This window comes from Halichoerus grypus, chromosome 4, assembly GCF_964656455.1.
Source record: "Halichoerus grypus chromosome 4, mHalGry1.hap1.1, whole genome shotgun sequence".
NCBI classification, from domain to species: Eukaryota; Metazoa; Chordata; class Mammalia; order Carnivora; family Phocidae; genus Halichoerus; species Halichoerus grypus.
In genome coordinates this window covers 110,834,807-110,848,612 of record NC_135715.1, presented here as the reverse complement: position 1 = coordinate 110,848,612, position 13,806 = coordinate 110,834,807, and the positions used below count along the sequence as shown (strand labels likewise).

Genomic DNA, 13,806 nt, shown 5'->3' with positions numbered 1-13,806 from the left:
TCCCTCATTAGGCAATACTCATAATACTTTCTTCTTCTCCTTTAAAACACTTATGCCAACATAGTTTCATATTTTCATATAGATCTCCGTAATCCTTTGAATAATGCTGTGTGGCTTCTAGAACACAGGCTGTAAAGGCAGGGGGTCTCTTTTACTTGAATACATGCATGCATGTGCACACATACATACACAACACACACACACACACACACACACCCCACACACACACACAGGCTCTCTTCTTACCTTCAGGCCTTCGGATCTCAGAAGAGTGTTAGGTACAGAATAGGCCCTTAAATACTTAGGTGAATTAATGAACAGTGTCCAGGCTGAATTCAACCCTGAATTTGACATCAGCTTGTTCTCCTCAACATTAAACGAGCTTTAAGTGAATTAGATTTTCTTCCCAGTGTATGTAAACAGTGCATATGAATGGAAGACATATATGCATTCAATTCGGCCCAAAAAGTAAACAAATATTTCCCGACATAAATCAAATATAGGTCTTTCTGATCACAGTCTTAATCAAATTTTTTAAAGTTAAATTAAAATAATTCATAAATGCAGGCATTTCTAGCACCATATATCACAGCTAAGAATATAGTCAACTTTGTTTAATGGGATTTGGTTATATTCTAGCCAAAACAAATGTTCTCTACTTTCACCACATAGAAGACATACTGCATGGATCTTAGTGATCCTGTCATAATTATCAACATGAATAACTGAATTTTATATCTTTGGGAAAAGGTCAAATGTATCTTGTAGCTTCTGGTTTCAATCTTCTCCCCATCTCTTCATAGCAAGAAAACATAAGTGCCACATGTTCAGAAGGTCGACTGACATTATTTAAATTCCACCTACGTGTACATTAGAATGATCACAGATTCCTGGAGCCATGAGTACCGAAGACCAGCGTTCGGGTTGTTGCACACTTATACAGCTGGGCAGCAAGTGTGAAGAGACAGAGGTGAAGAGGACAGGGGAAGGGAAAATCTTAAAAAGAATAAGGTAATGAACAAATAAGTAGAGATTTCAAGACGTTAGCGGCATGTGATTTGCCCGATTTTGATGATAACAATTGACAAGGCTCCACTCCAAAGATTAAGGCCTCTTTCCCTTGGAAGAGAAAGAATATGAGCACACCCAATTCATTGAGAATTTTATTTTTTATTTTTACAAGGTCAGCCTACAAAGTGATACTTACTTTCAGCTCATGGTAAGGGTTGCAGTTGTGTTCCCGAAATGATAATACTCTTACAGGCATGAAAACAAAAGAAAGAAATACAGAAAGGAGGGGAATATGCCTTATTAAAAAAAAATCCACATACACCTAAAATATATGCCTCAAAAAACCACGGCTTTCTCTTTCAAGATTTGAAAGGCAGGACAAATGCCCGTAACAATAGGGAACAGTTAGGAAACTACAATATAAATATGTATTTTGTGGTCTTTGCTAAAACCTGCATTTTGAGTTATACTTCACGGTGACTGCTTTAGAAATGTCAAGGCCACAACAGACTCAAACTTTTGAAATTTGATCTATTGCCCAAGACTGATGTGGCATTCATCTGTTTTTATTTCTTTTAATAAACTGTTACTGATTGCTTCTACAATTTAAAGAATTCCAAATATGAGTGAATAATTAGTATACTTTTCCCTTTTGAGTGACCAATGTGAGAAAGATATGTGGGAATTTAAAACAAAGTGCTTTTTTCCCAACACTGAGAAGAAGCCTCTGGAATTATCCTTAACATATAAACATCAATGGAAAAATCTAGGGAAGTTACTCGTTTGTATCTACTTAAGTTGAAGTAAAGCTATTAGGAATTAATTTAGAAGTAACCAAATCATGTTGACTGACGTCTATAAATTAAATATATTTGCCAAGTGCTCAATATCCACCTGATTTTTTTTCTAGACATGAGCTTTCAACTATATCAAGGAACTATCAAAAAGGAAAATGGAAACATGACTTAGTAATTAATACATGTTGACTAGCATACATGTGTGTTCAATAAGTGTTTAATGTTTTTTCAAAGTTGCATTTTACGTTATTTGATAAAGTTATGCCTGGTTGACTAAATTGACATTTACTTTGAGAGGAATATCCAAATTAGATCCACAATAAAGGAGAGTAAGCAGCCATCATTTATGCCAGGTGATCTATTAGAAATGCACCTTTCCTCTTTTGCTGCTACCTATATCACTTTGATTCTAATCACATAGACTGCCCACAGATCGGCAGTCACACTTATACACATACACATGCACACACGCATACGTGTGCAGTCTCTAGCAAGCCACCGGTCTATCTCTATGGAATAACTGACTAGAATGGAAATATTTGTTTCTACTAACCTACGTGGAAGGAGATATTAATTCTAGTTTTCAGTTTCCAGAATTGAAATACTTTTCTTGTAGGGAATAAAATATGTGGTTTAATGACTTCTGTATACACACGCACACACACATACACACACATACACACACTTCTGTCACATACGAGAGAGATCTTCTGCGCAGCCTCAATTTCTCCTTTCAGCAGCACATATTTAACTTCCATTTAGGTCAATGCAAACTACAGACTGACCAGACAGATGGGTACAAGGGCCTGAAGAGCAGGAATCTGTAGCAGGTAATTGTTGTGGAAACAGAGTTTAGAGAGCACCTCACGGAAGAATCAAAGGTGAGTTCACCTTAAATCTTTGCTTTGATCAAAGAATATAGTAAAAACCTTAAAACATTCTTAAAAACAAAAACCTTACTTTATACCTAAAACTCAAAACTAAGGACAAAATAAACTTCCATGAGTCTTCTTATCTTATTTCAACCTTGTGCACCTTGTGCAGTTACACTCAAAATGTTCTAAGTACTCGGGGCTAATTTGCCAGAAATTCCCCATTAATTCAAATAATGACTTTCTTTTTTCTTTTTTTTAAAGATTTTATTTATTTATTTGACAGAGAGATAGCGAGAGCAGGAACACAAGCAGGGGGAGTGGGAGAGGGAGAAGCAGGCTTCCGGTCAAGCAGGGAGCCTGATGTGGGACTCCACCCCAGGACCCTGGATCATGACCTGAGCCAAAGGCAGATGCTTAATGACTGAGCCACCCAGGCGCCCCTCAAATAATGACTTTCTGTCTCTCTCATCGAGCTTATATTTCAGCAAGAGAGACAGCATTAAATGAAAGTGCACAAATAGTTGTGGTGGGATATCTTGAAATGTTAACTCATATTTTCTATATATTTTCTTGGGGACCTAGGGTTTTTCTAACTTAATCAATTAAGGCCTTCTAGGGTTTTACTTCTGGGAATGTATGCACAACTTAAAGAAAAAAAAAAATAATAATGAAACCAAACAGTCTTTTCTTACATTGTTCCTCAGGAGGAAGCAGGTAAATAAACCTCAGATAATAGAAAATGTATTAATTAATGAGTTAGAACCAAGATATCATACTTCAGATTGAAAGACAAAATTCCTTAGAGGTTCACACGGAGTATACTTTGAAAGCGAAGATATGAATGGGTGCCTAAGAAAGATTTCCAGCTCCCTGTTTCCTCCTCTACATGGTCAGTTTCCAGTCAGAAAAGAATGGAAATCCTAGAGTGGGCTGGGAATTGACTGTGGGGAAACCAGTGCCCTCTCCAGGTGGAATCTGAGATGTCCGCAGACCACAGACTGAGAGGTGAGGCAAAGCAGGTGGACCCAGGTCAGCTCAGAGAGTTGTTTGCATCTCATGACAGGAGACTAATTCTCACGTGTTTAAGGTTAGCCAAAGCTATAGCAAAAGGCCTTTCAGAGACTCCCATGACCCCAGTGGGCCATGGGACCAGCAGGATTTCGCTCAGGGATCTGAGAAAAGGCTGAAAAGAAGTTAGAAAGAGAAAGTCACCAATTCTAAATGGGCTTAGCAGGCAAGACTCAAGAAACTGTGTGAACTTGGGGAATAAAGACAAGACACTGGACAGGTCAAAGGTTCTCCTCCTTGACATAACCCTAATCCTAGGGCCCTTGTCTGAAGCCTTGGATCTGTGTAAGCTTCTTGGGTTGTTGTCCCACATCCCCCCACCCCCTTACACATCCCTCTTCCCACCCACCTAGAGTTGGCCAAAGTGACTGGGACACGAGTCTTTTTCTTTTCTTGGGGACCTTTCTATCCTAATCGCTTAATGTTTATTTTCCAACTTTCTTCATGCTTCCAGCCCAACACAGTTTTATCTAATGGCCAGCAGAACAGCTTGGCTCTTTACTTATTAGGTAGTTTTTCAAATATTTTGTTCATGCCCTGAGTTGTTTCTGCTTCTCCCAAAGAGTAGGCTCTTGGAACTCTAAGGCTAAAACTTTACTCATTTTTCCTTTGCATTTTGACGTATTATTTCTTCCCTGATTTTCTGGAAAGGGCCAAGGCATATAATAAGGAAAAAGGAAAGCATGATTTAATAGTTCAAAACTTTAACCCACCACATTCTTATATATACACAATGTAATAAGCCATGAATATAATTACAGAATTTACAGGGGGTATAAACTAGGGTGAAACAAACTCAGTATATGAAATAATTATAAGGAAAGAAAGAACAAAAACGAAAGAAAATAAGGAATAAAGTGTGTATCTGTGTTCAAATATGTGTGTGGAAGAGGTCTATGCTCTTTGGTATGACCTGGAGTAAACATAATCGGTAGTATACACCATAAAGTTATCTGAGCTAGAGCTCAGTGTCTGATATCATAGAAGTGCCCTATTGTGACCTCCGAATGATTTTATTTATTTTTAAGCACTGAAATTTTAGGATGTACATCAGTATTTCATATCACTACATAAAGACAACATTTTAACTTCAATTAGAAAAATCGCTGAATGCCAGAATAGGCACTGTCACTTCTATAAGCTTCTAAAAAACTTCCACTAAGAAAAATACCCCTCTGACCCAATTCTAACCTTCTTCCTTCTGTTCTTCTTCCTTCCTCCTTCTTCCTTTGGTTCTTTCTCCAAAGCTCACTTAGTGTCTTGGTCACAGGGTGTAGATGAAGAGATAGTATACACAGAGTCAATAATGTTTCACTCATTTTCACTTTACCAAGTTCACTAGTTGTTAAGGTAGCAAGAGAAATGCAAGGCCCAGCAAGAAAACACCAAAGAGTACAGCTAATTGTCCCTTGATAAACATAAGTCCTTGAAAACTTGTGTGAATAGATGACATTTTAAAAGGCAAAATCTTGACTATTCTTAGCTGACAAATTCTTTGGAAGCTTCTTAAAGGAATACGCTGGCAATGCTCTCACATTTCAACTTTAAAATGAAAGGAATCTCTGAACTTTCCTTCTTTAGCAACAAACTCCCTTAACCCCTTCCCTCCCTTCCATAAACAAAACAAAAGAAAAAACCCACAAAAAACAAACAGTATAAGTTAAGATCCTTGGTCTGTGTGTGTATATATGCATACATGCGCGCGCGCACACACAACACACACACACACACACACACACACACACACACACACACATACATCCACCTCTTTGCCTAGAGCAAGATCTAACCTGGAATCTGCATTTACCCTTCATATCTCATTAATCAAATTGAATACTTTTATTTTCCTCTTTCATTTAGATTGCATTTTCTCATGACAAAAACGGATAGTTGTGGCTTGGAAAATGGGAAACTGGATCAACCATGAACTAGAGCAAAGTTGAAGACAGCTAAATATTTCAAGAGTATTTTCGGTAATTCCATGAGCTTTCCTGACAGTTGGTCACTCTATCCTCACTGTATCCTGTGGTGTAATGTTACATACCCAAAGTCCATGATGCAACACAACACAAGTTCAAGGGTAGTAGTAGTTTTGCCTTTTGTTTTGTTTTTAATTAAATGGTTTCTCCAAGCAAGTCTAATGTTTTAATGGTGTGTTGTATCTCTGAAGTTGTGAGTTCATTAAAGATATTTGGAGTACTGGTTCTGTGAAGCTTAGCTGCATGTGGCCATTGGATCACATATCCACTTCCCTGCCATGTAAGAAGAAAACATCTTGGAATATAACTATTAGTTGGCTTTGTGGTGTTGGGTTAGTGTGCCAGTCTGAGGTTAGAGCACAGATGAGATCCCTAGCCCTGGGCTTTGTATTATATAGTATTGTATTTTTGATGTTGTACTTAAGGGTCAATTACTGTTTCCATTATAAACCCTGTTTTTCAAAGGTTTATAACTCACCAATTTTCATTTTGGTATGCAAGCTGCATGAGTATACAGGTTTTAAAAATAGTTTAAATTGGGCAGTGCCGTTTTTAGATATAAAGCAGTAAAATGCACTCTTCATTTGTTTCAGTTTGTTTTGGAAGTTTCCAATCTAAAAGTTTATTCTATCTTAAAATGCAACAATGCTTTTTTTTTCATGTATTTTCATAACAGCTATTCATAGGGAAGATGGTAAAAAGAGGGCAGGGGAGATATCAAATGAAACTTCGGGGAGGAAAACAATTAAAAATATTTTTTTTCTTGTGAAGATTTATGGGTAGATGTCATTTTAGTGAAAGTTCTTAAAAATCAATAAACTAATCAATCATTACTCCCTCAATGTGGGCACTATTTCATGCTACTATTGTGGCAGGTACTGTGAGGAATAAAAGAGCTCCCTGTCCCAATGTGCTTGAAATCCTGGTTAGAGCAAAATACAAAGACAGCAATATTAAGCATAATGGCAACATACACTGAAACATGAGAGTGATAATCATGTGGCTAAGGCTTTCAGAGGCAGAAGCAAGGCCACTTACAGAGTTGTGCAACTCACTGGCATCCTGCAAAAAAAAAAAAAAAAAAAAACCGAGAGATTCCAACGCATGGACAATTGCCCAGATGTGGAAATTTACCCATCTAGGGTCATGCAAGATTTAGAACGCTTTACCTGATCATCAGAATTCGAAAATCCCTGCTTAAGGACAAAATTGTTTTCTCTGTCATTCTCAGTGTTTCCAAACAATAAAAGCAAATTTCCCCCTGTATTAATCTAAGTTAAACTTCTTAAAATGGTCATCTACGCTAGCTATTTTCACTCCGTCACTCAGCTCTCATGTCTCCATCGCTTCCAGTCTGATTTCCAGCACCACTGCACTGCTCACACTGCTCTTGCCAAAGTCACAATGACCTCCTTGCTGCTGCTGTTGCTGCCAATGAAGAAGTCTTTGCTTTTCTCTTTTATCCAAATTTATCTCAATTTATAAAATTACCAGTATTTTCTAGCTTCTGTTTTATAATGATCTTTGTCATTTTTCATTCTACCCAGTACCTCCTCCCTCCTCCTTCCTATTGGCATCTCTATTTCCCTTTCGGAGAATGCTCCATCGGTGTGGAGTTCGAGTGGGAGGTCATTGTTGCTTCCCATAATGGAAGTTGAAGGCATATAACCTTCTTTTCTTTTCCCCAGCACAGGGAGTAGTGCTGTAAGCAAGACTCAGCCAGTCAGACACTTTCTTCTGGGATTTTAAAACTTGATCAAGCCAGGGTGTAGGGGTGATTAAAAGTCTTATTCGTGTAATGGCAGTGACAAAAGACACCCTCTGACACCACCACTAATTCAAGCTTATTCTAGCTTATGCTATCCAGCTCTCCAGATCTCACTTTGTTAATGCCCATTTTCTAAACCCAGTTCTCCGTGTTTTCTTCATTTCTGTTCTCTCCAGATATTTTTCGATAAATTTAAATTTTCCTTAAGATAGATAGTCTTCTATTGCTTATAAAATAAAAAGAATGTAGATCCTGTAATTTCTGTTCTTTGGCTGCTCTTTTTTATAGATTTTGGAGATTCATTTTCCTCTGTCTATTCCTTATATGTTGCAAGTCTTCCAGATGCTTGTTAATGTCCCTTCTCATTTCATCCTAAACTATCCACCTGGATTATTTCAACTACTTCCTTGACTTCAACTGTAACCCACATGCTACTGACTTCGAAATCCATCCAGCCATTCCAAATCTCTCCTCTGATCCTCATAGTTCTTTATTTATGCCACTTGTACTTTTGTTTATTCTATATTGAGTGAACTTCGACAATGCAGCAGATATGATAGGCAATAGGGTAACAATAAGAAACAAAGTATGAATTTTTCCATTTCATGGTGGTTAGTCTAGTGGATTCCATAATCCTGTGAACGCCATAATCCGATAAAACTTTAATCTAATGGATGTCATAGTCTGGTGGATCTCATAGGTGCCATGTAATATTCAGTATCTCCACCTGGATATCTCAAAAAGAATGAATTCATTATGTATCCCTGACATCTGCACTTGTATATTCCTCCTACTGGGCTCCCTATTTCAATGAAAATATTTAGTTGCTTATGCCAGGAACCTGAGCCTCAAACTAACTTTTCCTCTTCATTCCATCCCCATCTCTGCACCAATCATTAAATCCTAGTTGGGCAACTTTCTCAATATCTCTAGAATTTGCTCATCATCATCACTTCTGCTGCTGTCCTATCTATACAGGTCTCCATCTCTCTTCTTTAGCATCAACACAACACAAGTGTCACCATTTGTGTCCAAATTGCTGCCAGAATGATCTTGAGAAAATTCAAGCTTATTAGTGATTATATTTTGATCAAAACCCTTCAAAAACCCAATCTCAATATTATTTATGTAAATGAACCAGCAAATGAATTGTGCTCTCTCTTAACTCTCCTTCCATTTGGCATATCCTCCCAGTTTCATAGGAATGCCAACCAGACCAGCTCCACTCATTCTTTAGGTCACTTCATTTTCCCTAGGAAGCCCTACTCTTCCTACAAGACTGTGTTATGTCCCCTTTTATGAGTTCTTAAAACATCTTGTCTCTCCACATCCTAACATTCATTACACTGTAGCATTAATTGCCATGGTGTATAAGTAGATTTCATTAGACTGCAAGACATTTGAAAACTGAAATCATATGCCTTTCTACACTGCTTTTTTTTTTTTTTTTGCTCAGGAGAGAAGAGTTTTTTTTTTTCCTCCAAGACTCTATTTATTTACTTGAGAGAGAGGAGGAGAGAGTGCATGAGAAAGGGGAGGGGGGCCAGAGGGAGAAGCAGGCTCCCCACCAAACAGGGACCCCGATGTGGGACTCGATCCTGGGACTCCAGGATCATGACCTGAGCTGAAGGCAGTCGCCCAACCAACTGAGCCACCCAGGTGCCCCTCTACATTGCTTTATCTGTAGCACACAGCAGATCAGTAAATATGGGATAAAACAAATGAATTTTAGCTTTCACATTATTAAAAACCCAATATCAAACTGTGAAAATACTTGTACTGCTTTTTTCTAGGTTTTAAATACTTTGGGTAGATTGGTTTGGTTGTTGACAGATAGTTACATCTATGTGATAATTATGACACTTATGTATATAAGCTCTGTTATATGGCATCATTTATCAGATGATGAAACAGAAATCCAGAATCCCAGGTATGTGATTTTGTTCCTCATATGGATCCCAAGAGGCTATTTTTCCTCCATTCCCTTTTTCTTCTCCTCTTCTTCCTTAACATTCTTCAAAGGTAAACAGAAGTGACCTATAGGAGATCCAGAATAAGATAATGTTCTCTCTGCTCACTCAGGAATACACAAAAGATCATCAGCCTGAGTGGCTTAGTCGGTTAAGCATCGGACTCCTGATTTTGGCTCAGGTCATGGTCTCAGGGTTATGAGATCGAGCCCCACGTGGATTCTGCTCAGCGTAAAGTCTGCTTGAGATTCTCTCTCTCTCCCCCTCGCCCCTCCCCCACTCATGCGCGCACTCTAAAATAAATAAATAAATAAATAAATAAATAAATAACATCTTTAAAAAAAGATCATCAGGATCTGTAGCTATCTGAACTCTGAGGCACACATCTGAAAGATTTTCTTTGAGGAGGAAAAGAATATTGGGAAAGAAATTATATTGAGTACCTTGTAGGTGTCAAGTGTTCCACTGAACTCATCATTTGAGGGAAGGTAGATAGACATATGAATTCAGCACATTATAGACCAACATTGTGATACATGGGACTCCTTGAGGGTTCCTGAGACCCTTTCAGGGGGTCTGCAGAACCAAAGCATTTGCCTAAGATTGTTGAGACATTTTTGCCTTTTTTACTCTCATTCTCTCATGAGCCTACAATGGGGTTCTCCAAAGGCTGCATAATATTTGATATGACAACTAATTAAATGAAGAAGCATATAGGAGAACCTAGATATCAAAGAGATTTGCTAAAACGTAAAATAGTGACACTTTTCTCACTAAATATTTTGTTTCAGAAAATGTAGCTATCTTTCAGGAAAAACCTGTTTATGGTAAAGTAATAGATTTATTATTGTTTTAAAAAACAAACTGGTAAATATTTTTTAATCTCAGTTTTAATTTTTGGTAGGGTCAATATTGATAGATCTAATACCCAGCTATTGAATGTCTTCAATAATTTTTGTGTGGAACAGGGTTCTGGGACCAAAATTTTGAGAACTGCTGACATAGAAAGTGAAATAATCAAAAGAGGAGGCATCTATTCATCAATAATATTGCACCGAACATCACTGGAGCTAAAACAAGTCCAGGTGTGGGTAATGGCTAGGTGTGGTTGAGGCCGCATTCTGCCATATGTCAGTCTTCTAGGACCACGGTACTAAGACATACATGTAAATATCAGCAATAGGCTTTCTCTGAGTGATTGAGGACAGTCCTTGCAGGACATTCTGTTGCCCCTTCTTTCTCTGATCATTGATTCAGACAGCATCATGGTTTGATTCCTATGAAAGGCCACATTATTAGACATATCTCCATAGTGCAGTAAATTTTAGTTGAAGAATGACAAAAATGAGGAAAATCTTTGAGTACTTATTGTTCTTCAATCTGTTTGCAGGTACTCTGTTTCAGGTAACTCTCACCAAACTCTTGATTTTGGGTGTCATGCCAAGCAGGTGTGTGATCAATGTTTATAAAGTTACCAACTGATTGATTATCTTGCCGAAAGACCTGCAGAAAGCATTACTTCATTCTTGGTGGTCTAGTCTATTAACCATGTGGCAGATTACTTCTATCAATAGAAGTATTCAACTACTCTCTTATTCAGTGTAACTGTCTCATATTCTGAAAGAATGAATACAAGGTCAGCGTAAGTGTCCTCAGTGCCTTGGGAGAGGATTTTAGGGTTGCTCTTTTTAATAAACTTTTGCTAAGAGTAGCAAAGGCACCATAAAAAGAACAGTTAATGAAACTTGTTTTCTTCATTACCAAACTTAATATAAATACTTCAACATGAATGTTCTTCTCTTTTTTCTTTTTTAAATTATTCATGAAGCCTTTGCTTGAGTTGGGGGGTGGTGATATTCAAAAATAATCTCAGAAATGATTGCAATAGGAAAGCAGTAATATAATATTTTTGAACCCCAACTAAAATAAGGATGATTCATAATTCAAAAAATACAATACAATAAAACTAAGAATGCAGGTTAGTCCTTAATTTGACCTACATTAAATAATTATGATGTAGAGGTAAACTCATAGATAATTTCAAGGACTCCAAAAGGCTTCAGCTTAAGTAAATGAGATCTTAGATTTTACACTCTGACATCCCTTGCTTTTATTTTTCCCACAGGTGCAAACTCACATCAGGGTCCCTTTCCTGTGCAATTAGCAAGGTAACTGCCTTACCTAGCTGACATTGCCCCTTTTCATTTTGGGGTCTGCAAACATTTGCCACTTGCACTCAGATCATGTTTTTGTGAGAGGCCACAGAGTGACTTTCTTTAAAGCTATCAAAGCCTTCCTCATTATCCTTTATGGGCTAGGCAGAAAACATCTCAACTATTAGACATTTAACTGAGTGCAATAGAATGGGTTTTCTGGCCCCCTCCAACTCCTTGGGTAAAAGCTCTGTTCATAATCAGTTTCTGGTTTTTTAAATGACCCTCAAGAGGTTCCTTCCGGTCCACTTCAGTTCCCTTTTTAGTGTCCCATTGATTTTCCAGACTTTAGGAACGTGTCCTTAACTGCCTGCTTTTCCATTGGCTTTCTCTACTGAATGCTAAAGGAACACTTTGTTACTTCATACACCGAGACAGGAATATCTTGAAAACTAACACACCATTTATAATGGTACAGTTTACAATAGCATTTCCTGCAGAAAGAAGGTGCCTTTCTCAGAAAAAAGAAGGACGATTTCTGCACCCCATTTAGTTTCAAAACTACAAGCAACACCCTTGTTTCTTGTCAATAAAAAGGAAGATAGAATAGAGTAGCAATCACAATATATAAATGATATTATTTGTCCCTAGAGTACATACCAAGTAGTAATTCACTCAAAGAGCTTGCATGAATTATAAATGGCAGGAAAGCACAGAGAGGGAACCTCAGTTCAGACCCACTCCACACTGCTCTTACACGAACAGTTTAAAGTCAGACAAGCTACACAAACTATATAATGAGATTGTGAAGGTATATAATTTACTTTTGATTCCCTTCCTGCTCTAAATCTCATTTTAAATAATATAGGGATGCTGTAGAAGCTGAGAATTCGAAGATACAACACTGATTAAATTTTAAATCGAATAAGCTAATCAATATAGGATCTGAAAAACCTCTTGGGAGTGATGGGACTTTCAAAAAGATGTCCCCTTGACTCCACCCACCCCTAAAATAAAAACAAAAACAAAGACAGCAAGAGAAGAACAAGAGAAAACCTTAGGTCCTAAACCACACGCAGATGTGGAAGACAGAAATATAAGCTTGCAGAAAACTTGGGCATTTATGTAGCATTTGATAATGCAGGGGTGTTCACTGAAGGGCTCTGCTTTGACTTGAAACTTGGGGGCAAAGCCATTATTGTTTCTGTTGCTGAGAAAAAAGAGTATTCATGTTGTAATATAACATATTGTTATATTGTCCAGTTCTTTTTTAGCCTCTAAAATAAAAAAAAAAAAATGTAGTCATTTTCCAAAGAAGAGTCATAAAATGATCATAAGCTCTATAAATAAAAATATGCCAGAGACCCTCAGTCTTGTCTCAGAGTACAGTATTCATGAGTCCTATTTTCTTTTTTTTTAATATTTTATTTATTTATTTGGCAGAGAGAGGCAGCTAGAGAGGGAACACAAGCAGGGGGAGTGGGAGAGGGAGAAGCAGGCTCCCCGCCGAGCAGGGAGCCCGATGCAGGGCTCGATCCCAGGACCCTGGGATTATGACCTGAGCTGAAGGCAGATGCTTAACGACTGAGCCACCCAGGTGCCCTGAGTCCTATTTTCTTATTTTTTCCTCCAGCATTTTCCTTGAGGTTCCTTTGAACAAAATAATCAGGGGGAATTGGGAAGGTAAAAGGGAAAGAAATCTTTTCCTCTCGCAGAAAAGAATAACTGTATAGAAGAATTTCTTACAAACACACACACACACACACACACACACCAAAAAGCAATAGCTGAGTTGAAACAGGATTGTTATCAGAAATCCTGTGTGAGAAAGAGAAAAAGATATAAAGCCAAAGACTCATCTGAATGACCCTAGTTAAGGGTCTTACTAAAGAGAAAGCTGAAGTTATCTTTGAAAACTGGTGAGTCGCCCTGCTTGGCTGAGTTTGAATTGAATGTTCCCAAAGTAACATTTCACAAACAGGGATACCCTTCCATTTCACACTGCTCTGTCTTAAAATAGCAACACCATTTAGCAATATTTCATATCAAGACAATTACATTGTAGAATTATTATAGTCTTAGTGCTTCATTAAAATTAAAAAAAAGTTAAATCCTTGTTTTGTTGAACACAAGAAATGAATAGTAAATATTGATTTAGAATGAATGCAAACATTTCCCTAGGAGT

The 13,806-nt window shown here is 37.6% G+C and overlaps 1 protein-coding gene across 1 annotated transcript in view; it reads right to left on the bottom strand.

The window, feature by feature from the left end:
* Positions 1-13,806, bottom strand: part of LOC118537897 (uncharacterized) — a 220,984-nt gene that overhangs the window by 185,596 nt on the left and 21,582 nt on the right. The gene's annotated exons all lie outside the window — the stretch shown is intronic.